This window comes from Cicer arietinum, chromosome 3, assembly GCF_000331145.2.
Source record: "Cicer arietinum cultivar CDC Frontier isolate Library 1 chromosome 3, Cicar.CDCFrontier_v2.0, whole genome shotgun sequence".
In the NCBI taxonomy this organism is placed as follows: Eukaryota; Viridiplantae; Streptophyta; class Magnoliopsida; order Fabales; family Fabaceae; genus Cicer; species Cicer arietinum.
The window spans coordinates 16,666,868-16,681,778 of record NC_021162.2 but is presented as its reverse complement, the minus strand read 5'-3'; the positions used below and the strand labels follow the sequence as shown (position 1 = coordinate 16,681,778).

At 36.2% G+C, this 14,911-nt stretch overlaps 1 non-coding gene across 1 annotated transcript; it reads right to left on the bottom strand.

Moving 5' to 3' along the window:
- Positions 1-9,302: 9,302 nt before the first annotated feature.
- LOC113784089 (5.8S ribosomal RNA) lies at positions 9,303-9,458 on the bottom strand. Its single transcript, XR_003470127.1, has one exon. It is a non-coding gene; the product is annotated as a 5.8S ribosomal RNA (ribosomal RNA).
- Positions 9,459-14,911: the final 5,453 nt, after the last annotated feature.

Genomic DNA, 14,911 nt, shown 5'->3' with positions numbered 1-14,911 from the left:
TTTATTGTTATTCTAATTTATAGTTTTTTCTCACCCAACTTGCATAGAAATATTTTGTAATGTCATGTCCTTATTATTTTATTGCTAAATATGTTTAGTCTCTATAAATATTATCTTTTGTTTGAATCTCTTTTAAAAATTTCTTTAAACAATGATCTATTAAATGTTTTGTAACTTTTAAGTTAATTCATATGTATCATTTTAATTTTTGAATTATTATTTTTAGATATGTTTAGAACATTATAAGAATCTTTCTTACAAAAATTAAGAATTTTTTAACAAAAGATAACTTAAATATGAATTATTAAGCACTAAAAACTTAACAAAATTATATTTAATTCATCCTTAGTTAAAAAATAATAAATTTTTATGAGAGAGATTCTTATAATATTTAAATATGCATAAAAAAAATCATTGAAAAAATCGTGCAATATACATGAAAAAAATTCAAAAGCAAAGACTAAAACTATTGAAGGAAAATCTATGAGGGATTTTATTTATTTTGAAAAAATTTCAGAGAATAACATAGAATATAGTATATGTATAAGGATAAAAAATTATTTAACCCTTTATTTTAAATGATGAAATGAATATGTTAAAAAAATTAATTGCAAATGAAATACAAATTGTGCTTAAAACCAAATATTGTCGAAGTAAAAAAAAGAATTATACTAACACAACAATCTCGAATTTGTTAATAAAATTATACACGTTATTTCACATTCATTAGTGCTTGTATGATTTATTTTCTTCGGATAATTTTTCTACATTGTTAATGGCTCTAAATTGTCTACACTCAAAAAGGTTCTTAATTCCATGATAACATTGTGGACTAACCCAATTTGTTTGTGGGCTTTGCACACTCTTTGTCTCTACAACTCTAAAAAGGCATATTTTCCCCTTAAGTTTTCCGGCTCTGAATTTTTTTTGGATTTTGGAAAGAAAAAAAAGAGTAAAATGCGTGATGTGTAAAACATAGAAATAAGAGTATAAATGTGGATATTTCATATAATTTTCTTAGAAAAGAAGGCCTAAAATATATGCAAGCCCACAATAACAATTAAGGCCCTTTTTATTTTTTTAAATTACTCATAAACAGATCGAGGCCCAAAAGGGGTCTTTTTTCTTTTCTTTTTTGTCGAATTCATAACTTGGACAAATACACAAAGGTGAGATTCAAAAAATAGGAGAATTGGATTTCTTACCTCACATTTTACCTGTTTTTGTAAGAATATCAAAAAAATACCTTAGTAGAAAACACAAATTTTAAATAAAATTAATTAATTTTATCTTATACCTATATTTTTTTTAATATATTGAAAATTATGCAAAAAGTTTCTCAATTTCTTTTTTGCATCAAAATTTTCTGATGTGTAATTTCTTTTTAATATACCAGAATTTGTATTGGATTTTTTAAAAACAAAATTTGATGTTTAAAATTTTGTATTTGTGTGGGTTCAAAGTATGGTATGAAATACAATTCTTTTTTCTAAATTAGATGTAATTTTTTGTTAATATCCACACCAAGAGACTAGATTAATTATGTTTGATTTTTAAGTTTTGAAAGGCAACTATTATTATTGTATCGATTATCTAGGTTTTAATAAAATAATAATAATAAATAGTTTTTTAAAAAAATTACGATATGGTTACAAAGTATGTTAACAAAATTTCTTTTGGAATGGAAATTTCTGTTTTTTGAAAACTAAAAAATTATTTTAAAAGGGAATTCAACATGCCAATTTCCATCTCACCCCTATAGTATTACAAAAATCTCATTTTACCACTATATTCACTTTTAACTATTTTTATGCATCTGAAACAAAAAATACGTTATAGGAAATTAAAATTTGAGTTTTCTAAAATGTATGAGTTTTCCAAAATAAAATAAAATAAAATAAATTGAAATTTAAGTTTTTCAAAATTTCCTAAAGTTTCTAAAATCTCAAATTTGAATTTTCTAAATATTTTTAAAAAATTTGAGTTTTTTCCGAAAAAATTACATTTATTAAAACTGAAGTATTAGTTTTTTAAAGTTAGAAAAATAGAAAAATAAAAACAGTTAAAAAAATATAAAATCATGTATTTTTTTTTTAAATTTTGGAAGTAGGAGGAATAGGTGTTAAGTATAAAACAAAAATCAAATATGATAAATTTTACGGTATAATCAAAAATATAATGTGTATCGGTATTATAAACTTTTTAATTAATGATTTTATTTAGTTTGTCCATATATATTATTATAATATCTATTAAAATTAATTAAATTAAGAATTTTAGTATATAAATAACATGTCATTTAATTATTGATGATTTTATTTTGATAGTACTTAAATAAGTTGATTTTTCAATTTACAAGTCTGCCATCAAATATGATGAATATTTGGTTTGTGGAATATGGGAAACAATTCATTTTTAGATATGTGGCAAATTGTGAATCTTTGGTGGATCAAATAAAATAAATTCTGTATAATTTAAATTTTGTATTTTACGATTTGTTAAATAATTTTTAGTTCCTATGAAATTTTATTATTTTATTTTTAGTCTCTGATTTTAAATCAATTAGTGTATTTTTTTAGAATTTTTAAATGATTGTTTGCTGTAATGTTTAGGATTTTATAAGAGTTTTTTTTTTTTTTTTTTTAAATAGTATAGTTTTTTAACAAGTGACAAATTAAATATAAATTTTTAAGTATAAAAAATTTTAAAAAAATCTTATTTAATTCATTTTTTGTTAACAAAATTCTAAATTTTGTTAAGAAAGTTGTTAAATATGTCCTTAGCATTAATGTTAAAAATTATTTAAAGATTAGAAAGATTCACAATAGTTTATTTGAAATCAAAAATAAAAAAATTTAAGAAATTAAAAATTGACGAACACACTAGAGGGCACACAAAGAACAAATGGTAGTTTATTTCAACTTCCATGCAACTTGTTACACATTGTTGATCTTCAAAAGAAATTATTTATCGGCATAACAAATTATCCTTTGTAGGCAATCTATTTTGAAATAACCTCCACACAAATAATGATACTTTTGACTAGGCAAAAAAAAAAATCACATTAAGTCTTGAAGTGGAGGTGCGGTGACACAAATAACAAACTCCTCCCGTATCACAAAATACATCTCCTTAACCGAATCCTCCTTGCACATCATTCCACGACCACTTATCTGCTACATTATCCAACAAATGAATATTAGCCAATAGAATCTTACATTGCTTCACCAATTTCTCCTCCCACACAAACAAGTGCCTTTGCCATCTCCATCCTTGAACACTCTCCAATCGCAACATCTCTAACATAACCTCTACACTTTCCTTTTGTTGCAAAGACAAATGAAATAACCTACTAAATTTCTCACACAAAACCTCACCAACCAATCATGGATCCTTCCAAAACAAAATATTACTCCCTTTCCCAATAATATTAAACAATTATTTACAAATCATTCATCTTCAATACCAACTCTTTTCGCAAAAATATCCTTCCACCACACAGACCCCCTCGAACTACCCCCTCTAAATCCCCAATTTCTACTTTATATTTATCGATCAACACCTTAATCCAAAGACATTGTTTTAACCTTCAACGCCATTTACTCAATAGAACTTTATTAAAAAAATTTAAATCTTGAACTCCTAATCCACCCCTTTAGTACGTGGGTTGCTTCAATATTTTTAAAATTCTTACTTACATGATCCAAAAACAAAACTCTTACTTATGTAGTTCAGCTGCCTCCCTTACAATTATAAGTGTCCTTCATTACCAAATTTAAAACTTATGTAGTGGTTGTGGACCCAAAAAATCATGTAATGACTTAAGTCTATATAAAGCTTTGAGCTAGCCATGTATTTATTAAAGAAGTAGATCGAAGAGCATCCTTTTTATATAATGTAGCCATAAGATGATATATTGTTTTTTTCAGTGTAGAAATCTCCGATTTCAATTGTGATGACTCTTCGGGTTCAAATATATACATTTTCAATTTGTATTCTTTAACTTTTTTCACATACTTTTTTTGACTCAATTTTTTTAACTTACTTATACACTTAATTTTAAGTTATTTTGAATGAAATACTCACTCTTTTTTATGACTTCAAAGACCTTTTAAGTCTTATAAAAGAATCTTTGAGAGTTGCACAATCGGTCGAATGATACCTAGATTTTGATATTGTTATCTTGTAATTCAAATATAAAGTTTGTTAAGTTAGAGATAGTTATTGATCCTCAACAATTGCCCAACAAAAAGGCTTCAAGGAATTAATATAGTACTTGAAAATAGTGGAATTTGAGAACTTTTGGTGCAATTTGTTACAATCAAGTGCTCAGAGAAGAACAAAGTTGCAAGACAAAAGTAGAAAAATGATCTTGAAAGGTTATCACTAAATTGGTGCATATAAATTGTATGGCCCTGTCAAAGAAAAGGCAGTGATTGATGAGAATGAGAAATGGAATCAAAGAAGTTCAATTGACTCAACAATTCTAGATGACTGGCAAGGCAGTTAAGGCAACAGTGATACTCAACAGGAAACACAAAACAACCAGCCCACTAGACCATATCTATAAGGAAGACATTCTTCAACTTGGTGTTCATATATCTCAATTTCATAACCACACAAAAATACAGTTCATATATCTCAATAATAAATTATCAATTAAATCTAAAGGTGACATTTGAATAATAACACAACTAGTAATAATTTCTCATTAACTTTGAAGTCTAAATACTAATATTTACTTAGGACATTTTGCGAACACTTTATATGTACATTAAGAATACTAATACTCTAACTATAATGGTTCTTCTCACTAATTAACATAGTGCATAGAAATTAAAATAAACGACCAATATCTCAAATTATATGAACAGTCAATGTAAATAATCATACACTACTAGAAAATTGCATTTTAGCTGCCATTTTTAGCGTCGGCCCCCGACTCCGACGCTAAGTAGCGCCAGTGTAGCGTCGGTTTAGCCGGCGCTAAGACAATAAATATTGTTTTCCAATAAAATTGATAATTAGTGTCGGAGTAGCCGACGCTAATTAAAATAATTCAGACGGTAATTTATTCATTTAATTTTTTATTTTTATTTTAATATGTAGCGTCAGACTGGTCGACGCTTGGTTATTTTTAAATTTTTTAAAATTATTTGTAAAATCAGATTGAGCCATCAGAAAATTAATAACATACAACGTACCCTACGTTTTGAACCCTTCTCCTACGTTTTGAACCTTTCTCTCACAGTTTCTCATCGTTGAACCCTATATTTAGAACCCAACACTGATTCTCATTCCTTTCAATGTTGTGAGTATCGCTGCCAAACCTATGACCCTCTCGAACCTGTCACCGTCACTCTCAGAGTCGTCACCGTCCCCCTCTTGAACCTGTAACCCTCTCGAACTTGTCACCGTCACTCTCAGAGTCGCCGTTCAGTGTCGTCGTCGCGCTATCATCTGTGGTCGATTCTCAATGTAAGTGTAGTTGTTCACTCTCAATGTAGCCGTTCACGTTTTTTCCCAAGATTAGAATTTCTGTTTGACGTTTTCTCTTTTTTGTTTTCAATTTCAAACAGTGGATATAGATTTATGGTTTCTTGTAAGTTCTGCTTTCTGATTTTTAGTGATGATGTGGATGAAACTAATTTTTAAAACAAATAATATTGAGGATGATAGTTTGGGTTAGGGTTCTTTGATGGTGATATGCTATTTTTTTGTTTGTTTAAGTTTTGATGAAATGTGATGTTGGATTTGTTGATGATGGTGGTGGTTCTGGTGATGAGCAATTGTGTTTATGGCCATTTTCTCTATTTGATTTTCAATGGGGTTAGGAGAACATTAAATGAAGGATATTTTCAAAATGATAACATCAAAAATAATAAAATTAGTTAAGATTTTTGCTCATATTTGACTCTGCAGGAAATACAATTTAAACTTATGCTATAAATTAATGTATTTCCTTCATCAAGATTTTGATTAATTTTTCTGTTAGGATGATTGTGTCTCCGCCAAAGCATAAAATGTGGCCTCATAAATCGGATGACTGTGGTAATTATTTTATTATATGTTCTATAAAATTGTACTTTCAGGTATCAGATGTTTAGTTTGTAAAGAGGACACTTATTTGTTCTTGCAGGGTGACATTCAGGACAAAGCTATTGCACTTCAAGCCGTTAGAGTAAAAGATGTGAGTAGTTTTTCCATACTTCATTCCTCCTGAGATCTTGACTTATGCATTTTTCTATAATTGCAAATTTCTTGCAGTTTGTTTTTACTATGATTTATTGATGTATTCAAATTTCAAGGAATTAATAGGACATATGAGGAACTTACCTTCAATTGACAGATGAAATTTTCTTGATGTAAAGGCTTCAATAGAAATGTAAAGGAAATCAGATTGATGAGTTCAATTACTATTTAACGAGTCTTAAGAGTGTTTATGTTGAGAATGAAAAGGAAATGCTATGACTGATATATTTTTAATTGAGAGTATTAGAAATAGAAAGAAGTTAAGAGTGTGTTTCTGTCTGATTTAGTTAGTGTGATCACTGGTGGTAGAGGGAAAACACTATATTCTTTCTGTAGTTAAATTTTTTTCATTGATCATCCTTGGTTGAAATCTGTGGAGGACTAGAAATGGTATTCAGGAAACTCTTGTTCATGATATAAACTGTTTTGAATAAGTTAATTTGGAATTTGATTGATAGTCTTAATTAGTTTGTAAACTGAATTTATTGGTATGTTTCTCATTTCATTTCCAAATAATTTAATGTCTTAATTTAAACTTGAAATTTAAAATATATTTTCCAGTATTTGTTAATGGTTATCTAATTCAAATGTCCATATTCCTATTTGCATCATGTGTAGTGACATTTAACAATTATTCAAATCTGCCACTCGTTTATTCTGTTAATATTTTCAAGGTTATTTACACGTACCAATACAATAAAAAAATTATTACTTTTGATGAAATATACCTTTTTTCCTTTAATACTTCAACTATTTATTATCTCATTCCACGTTGCAATAAATAGTTAAGGGTATTATGGACACCAATAGTTAATGTTGCGTCGAACGTTGAGACAATAAATAAATAGAAACAAAATAATTCTACAAAAATGACAATTAAAAAGGAATGAAGGGAGTATTATGGTTATCATATTTGAACCTACTGATTTTTGTGATTATTGAAATTGATTATGAACTCTTGATTACTCTTTTCTGTTGATCCTTAACTTGCTATTAGGGGTGGGAATAGGCTAGGCCAGGCCAGACTTTGAAAGGCCTGAGCCTGGCCTACGATTTATTTTTTAGGCCTAAGCCTAGCCTACGACCTATCATAGGCTTTTTTTTTGGCCTGACCTGACCTTTTTAAAAGTCCGGCCTAGCCTGGAAGCATATTTAAAATAATTTTTAGAAAATATGAAACAAACATCTTTAAACCCTATAAAATAATTTTTTATGTCAAATAATAAATTTTTTTTTTGAAACAAACACACTCATTATTACCTCTTAAACAAATATGGAAGACTACTGAGTGATTGACTAATTGAACAACTACCAAATATGAAATGACTACCAAATATGGAATGTTACCGAATATGGAACAACTACTGAATATGGAATGCTTACTGAGTAATTGCTTAATTGATATAATTTAAAATAGGAAATAATATTATTAATATAATAATATTAATAAATAATAAAATATATATAGGTCGGCCTGTCAGGCCTAATAGGCTTTTTTATAAGCATGAGCCTGACCTATTTAAATAAATAGGCTTTAAAAATGGCATGAACCTAGCCTTTTTATTAAATAGGCCAGGCCAGGCCATAAGTAGGCCAAGCCATAGGCCCCTGACGGACGGCCTAGACTATTCCCATCCCTACTTGCTATCACGCTCCGAGAATGTGTAGAGAAATTGTAGCTTTTGAAAACCCCTGAAGAACGACAACGTAGATTGGAGGAAATTCCAAAAATACATGTGGATCCAAAGATGGATCCAAGTTATGAGTTTCATGAAGGAGATGAAATGGAGGATAAAAGACAAGGTAGTAATAATACAGTTTATAATTTTATTTTAAACTCATATATAGTTTGGTATCTTCATTTTCTTATAATTTGTAATAATTTCATTTCTATGCCTGCAGAAAACTTCATGAGACCAAGAGGGTCTACTGTGTTTGGAAGGAGGGGGTAGAGAAACTGTTTCGCCAAGAAGTGGTTCCATTTCAAGTGATTCTTGGAGTGGAGCAAAGAATTATTCTCATGTGAATCAGGAACTCAACAGAAATTTCTCTAATAAGAGATTTTCAGTCAAATGTGATGATATCTCTAATGATAGTGAGATTTTAAATGGTGCTCAATTGCACCAGGGAAAAGATAGGGAATCACATCTATCTAATAGTTGGGAGAGGCAAAAGCTAATGTCTTCAAGCTTGGAGAGTGGTGCTAAAAATATCCAGCCATTGGTAACATCTGAGTCTTTTTCTACCGTTGTGTTAGAAGCTGATGCAGTCCCAAATGTGAAAGCTAACGAAACTGAAAAGGGTTGACTTTTATTCTAACTTTAGCGTCGGTCCACCGATGTCCCGAGTCGATTGGCGGACCGACACAAACCGTTCCACATCCGACCGAGACACATCACCGGCCTCTATTCGCTTCCCTCCCGACAATTTCAAGCACTCTTTGACTCTCTTTTCAAAGTCCTTTTCATCTTTCCCTCGCGGTACTTGTTCAGTATCGGTCTCTCGCCAATATTTAGCCTTCGACGAAATTTACCGCCCGATTGGGGCTGCATTCCCAAACAACCCGATTCGCCGACAGCGCCTCGTGGTGCGACAGGGTACGAGCAAATTGGAGCTCTCACCCTCTTCGGCGCCCCCTTCCAGGGGACTTGGGCCCGGTTCGCCGCTAAGGACGCTTCTCCAGACTATAATTCGAACGCCGAAGGCGACCGATTCTTATAGTGAGCTTACCTCGGTTCCCTCGCCGTTACTAAGGGAATCCTTGTTAGTTTCTTTTCCTCCGCTTATTGATATGCTTAAATTCTGCGGGTATCCCCTCCTGACTTGAGGTCTCATCACGAGCGTTTGGAAGCGCAAATGGGTACAAGAGGCTAAAATTCAATAGGGCAGCGCATGATTGGTCACGTGCAACACACAACCACCATCTATCATGGCACACCCTACCATGTTCTCAATTTTCAACCAACCATGAGACAGAGAAGCTCACGGGAAGTCACCATTCACCCAACACAACACCTACGAGTAGGAAATCGGCAATGGGCTTCGATATGTGACACCCAGGCAGACGTGCCCTCAACCTAATGGCATCGAGCGCAACTTGCGTTGAAAGACTCGATGGTTCACGGGATTCTGCAATTCACACCAAGTATCACATTTTGCTACGTTCTTCAACGATGTAAGAGCCTAGATATCTGTTGCCGAGAGTCGTTCTATATTTCATGTGTCAAAACACAACCCGCACGAAAACCGTCTCCGGTTCCATGTAGGTGCGCACATAACAAAGTTTTAATTCCATGACGCATTCAACGTCGGGGTTTGAGTTTTAGCGCAGAGGAGAACGCACTTGGGTGTCCCCCTCCGAACCGGAGTTAGGCCGAGTTGTGTGTTCAAACTGATTTACGTGTTGGACTACATGTAAGGCATCAACAATGATCCTTCTACAGGTTCACCTACGGAAACCTTGTTACGACTTTTCCTTCCTCTAAATGATAAGGTTCAGTGGACTTATCACAACGTCGCGGGCAGTGAACGCCCACGTCGCTGCAATTCGAACACTTCACTGAACCATTCCATCGGTAGGAGCGACGGGCGGTGTGTACAAAGGGCACAGACGTAGTCAACGCGAGCTGATGACTCGTGCTTACTAGGAATTCCTCGTTTAAGACCAACAATTGCAATGATCAATCCCCATCACGATGAAATTTCAAACTAAGGGAATCACAAACCTGTTATTGCCTCAAACTTCTATGGCCTAAGCGGCCATAGTCCCTCTAAGAAGCTGGCCTTGGAGGGTTACCTCCACATAGCTATTTAGCAGGGTAAGGTCTCGTTCGTTAACGGAATTAACCAGACAAATCGCTCCACCAAATAAGAATGACCATGCACCACCACCCATAGAATCAAGATAGAGCTCTCAGTCTGTCAATCCTTACTATGTATGGACCTGGTAAGTTTCCCTGTGTTGAGTCAAATTAAGCCGCAGGCTCCACTCCTCATGGTGCCCTTCCGTCAATTCCTTGGGCTCCACTCCTCGTGGTGCCCTTCCGTCAATTATAAGGGGCACATTTTCGAGTTGAGATACCTAGGGACGTTTTCAATAATTAAAAAACAATTCCCACAAAAAATTGGAATTTTCTGACAAGGGATTATTTAATTATAATTTTTTAAAGTGCAGAAAATATTAAAATTATTATTAAAAAATTAAAAATTTAATTTTGAGAAAAATTTATTATGCGGCTTGCATCATAAAACACATAACATGGACATCAAAATTTTCATTGAAAACAAAATTTGGATTGCGTTACTAAGTGACTAGTGATTGGTGACTGAGTACAGGCCAACAAGCCAGCTTGCTTGCCTGGTGACTACGTACTGGACTGGTGATTGAGTGCTGGCCAACCAGCCAACCTGGTGACTAGGTGACTGAGTGCTGACCAGCCAGCCAGACTGGTGACTAGGTGACTGAGTGCTGGCCAGCCAGCCTGGTGACTGGTGACTAGGTGACTGAGTGTTGGCCAACCTGCTTGCCTGGTGACTGGTGACTGAGTGCTGGCAAGCCAACCAGCCAGCCTGGTGACTGGTGATTGAGTGCTGGCCAACCAGCCAACCTGCTTGCATGGTGACTAGGTGCTGGCCTGGTGACTAAGGACATGCTAGCCAACCTGGTGACTAGGTGACTGAGTGCTGGCCAACCAACTAGCCAACCTACCTCATGACTAGGTGACTGAGTGCTGGCTAGCCAGCTTGCCTAGTGACTAGGTGACTGAGTGCTAGCCTTGTGACTGACTGGCCTTTGTTACTAGGTACGTGCATCATCTAGCAAGCCTAAACACACGCCATGTCCACGTCTTAGTCGTAGTTGTAGTCGTCGCACGCACGTCTTGATTTACCCACATCCGATTAAAAATATTGATTTCTTTGCTACGCCCCTCAACTAGCAAGCAAACACGTGCGCGCGCCACGTCCACGTCTTAATTGTAGTCTTAGTCATCGCGCGCACGTGTTGATTTACCCACATCTGATTGAAAAAATTCATTCCGTTGCTACACCCCTCAACTAGCAAGCCAACACACGCGCGCGCTCCATGTTCACGTCATAGTCGTAGTCGTAGTTGTCGCACGCGCGGCTTGAGTTACCCACATCCGATTGAAAAAATTGATTCAGTTGCTACACCCTTCAACTAGCAAGCCATCACACGCGCGCGCCACATCCACATCTTAGTTGTAGTCATAGTCGTCGCCCGCGCGTCTTGATTTACCCACATCCTCCCCAAAATTTGGATTTCGTTGCTCCACCCCACAACTAGCAAGCCAACATGCGCTCGGGCCCCCGTCCACGCCTACGTCGTAGTCGTGATCTTAGTGCTCGCGTGCGTGATGATTTTTCACATTCGAGCCAAATTTTTGATTTTGCTACACCGTCCGTCAATTCACAAGACAACAGTTGCCTTATGATACCCACATCCTTCCAATTATTTTTTGTCGTGACGCTAGCCTAAAATCAGGCCCTCGCCAGGAGCACACATACTGTCCCCTATATATGTCTGAAGTGTTTTTTTTTTCTTTCTTTCCAGTTTTGTAGAAAGAGAGCCATTTTTTCGCTATAGGAGGAAAACCACTTTTAAGGGACCTAGACTCCGAATTTTTTCATGAAATTTTGCATGAATGTTTATCAAAACAATAATAATATCCACAAAAAAAAATTGGAATTTTTTGACAAACAGTGATTTTTTTAAAATTTTTTTTAAAAATTTTATAAATGGCACATTTTCGAGTTGAGGTACCTAGACTTGGAATTTTTCCATGATGTTTTATAGGGATGTTGTCAATAAATAAATAACACTTCCCACCAAAAATTATAATTTTCTAACTTGGGATGATTTAATTATGAATTTTTTAAGGGCATAAAATATGAAAAATATTAAAATAATTAAAAAAAAATCAATTTTGAGCATAATTTATTTTGTGACTTGCATCATAAAACACATAACATGGACATCAAAATTTTCTTTGAAAACAAAATTTGGATTTTGTTACTAAGTGACTGGGGACTGGTGACTGAGTACTGACCAGCCAACCAGCTTGCTTGCCTGATGACTAGGGACTGGGGACTGTGACTGGGTGCTGGCCAGCCAGCCAGCCTGCTTGCCTGGTGACTAGTGATTGGGTGTTGGCCAGCCAGCAAGCCTGCTTAGCCAGCCATCCTGCTTGCCTGGTGACTGGTGAATGAGTGCCAGCCAGCTAACCTGCTTACCTATGAGCCTGTTGGGAGCCTTCCCTAGTCACGAACAGTCGCTGACGGTGAATAAGTCTAAGTCATGCATAGTGACAGACACACAGTTCGGTTCAAGTGACCCATGACCCTTCCCTAATCACGGGCGTTGAATAAGTCTTAGCCAGACAATGTCCATGACTACTAAGGCTTACATGGCCTTGATTTGTTCGTGTGTTTCCACCGCAAGTGTGTATCATCAGTACGATTATTCTCAGAAGTCGCCTGTGCATGACCTAGTTTGCGCATAGGTCTAAGTATTGGCCGAGGCGTCCTCCTATTGATTGATCGACTTCAGGACGAATTGCCATAGGACGGCACGCGTCCAATCCCTCGAGGGAGGGCATAACCCTGGCCCTGTTTTGGTATTTCCTAAACCCTTAATGGAACATGTACATGAAGGCTACTCGTGGGTGGGGAGGGACGAATTGAAGCGACTAGGGCTGAATCTCAGTGGATCGTGGCAGCATGGCCACCTTGCCACTTAAAATACGTCGTCGCGTATTTAAGCCGTATGCAAAAGATTCTACCCGCCTCTCAATAAGAGTTGCATTTCAAGGTGTCCCGCAAGGCTCATCCGCCTTACGAGGTCCACCAACGACACGCGCCTCTAGGGGCCAAGGCCCCATACGGCTGGTCAACAAGCTAACGACGGGCACACGCATCGCTTCAAGCCCGAATTCTGACTTAGAGGCGTTCAATCATAATCCAACGCATCACGTGCCTCTGGGGGGCCAAGGCCCCCTCCTGCTGGTCGGCAAGCGAACGACGGGCACACGCATCGCTTCTAGCCCGGATTCTGACTTAGAGGCGTTCAGTCATAATCCAACGCACGGTAGCTTCGCGCCACTGGCTTTTCAACCAAGCGCGATGACCAATTGTGCGAATCAATGGTTCCTCTCGTACAAGGTTGAATTACTATTGCGACACTGTCATCAGTAGGGTAAAACTAATTTGTCTCACGACGGTCTAAACCCAACTCACGTCGTAGTCGTGGTCGTAGTGCTCGCGAGCGTGATGGTTTTCCACATTCGAGCCATATTTTTGATTTTGCTACATAGTCTGTCAATTCACAAGCCAACAGTTGCCTTATCATACCCACATTCTTCCAATTTTTTTTTTGTCCTGGCACTGGCCTAAAATCTGGTCCTTCTCAGGAGCACACATACCGTCCCCTATATATGTTTGAAGTGTTTTTCTTCCAGTTTTGTAGAAAGAGAGCCCTTTTTCGCTAAAGGAGGAAAACCACTTTTGAGGAACCTAGACTTCGAATATTTTCATGAAAGTTTGCACGAATGTTTATCAACACAATACTAATATCCACAAAACAAATTGGAAATTTTTGACTAACGGTGATTTTTTTAAAAAAATTATAAGGGGCACATTTTCGAGTTGAGGTACCTAGACTTGGAATGTTTCCATGATTTTTTACAGGGACATTGTCAATAAATAAATAACACTTCCCACAAAAAATTAGGATTTTATTACTTGGGATGATTTAATTATGAATCTTTTAAGGGAAGAAAATATGAAAAATATGATTAAAAAATATTAATAAAATTAAAAGAAAATCAATTTTGAGCATAATTTAATATGAGACTTGCATCATAAAACACATAACATGGACATCAAAAATTTCTTTGAAAACAAAATTTGAATTTTGTTACTAAGTGATTATGTGACAGGGGACTGGTGACTGAGTACTGGCCAGCCAGCCAGCTTGCTTGCCTAGTGACTAAGGACTAGGGACTGGGTGTTGGCCAGCCAGCCAGCTAGCCTGCTTGCTTGGTGACTAGAGACTGGTGAATGGTGACTGGGTGTTGGCCAGCCAGCCAGCCAGCCTGCTTGCCTGGTGACTAGGTGCTGGCCAGATAGCCTGCTTGCCTAGTGACTGGTGACTGAGTGCTAGCCAGCCATCCAACCACCCAGCCAGCCAGCCTGCCTACGAGTCTGCTTGCCTGGTGACTAGGGACTAGTGACTGGGTGCTGGCCTGCCAGCAAGCCTGCTTGCTTGGTGACAAGGTGCTGGCCAGCAAGCCAGCCAGCCTGCTTGCCTGGTGATTGGTGATTGGGTGTTGGTCAACCAGCCTGCTTACCTCGTGACTGGTGGTTGAGTGCCAGCCAGCCAACCTTCTTGCCTACGAGCCTACTGGAACCATCCCTAGTCACGGACAGTCGCTGACTGACACACACTAAGTCATGCACCGTGACTGACACACACTTCGGTTCAAGTGACCCACGAGCCTTCCCTAGTCACGGGCGTTGAATAAGTCTTAGCCAAACAATGTGCATGACTACTAAGGCTTACGTGGCCTTGATTTGTTTGAGTGTTTCCACCGCAAATGGGTATCATCAGTACAGTTATTCTCATAAGTCTCATGTGCATGAC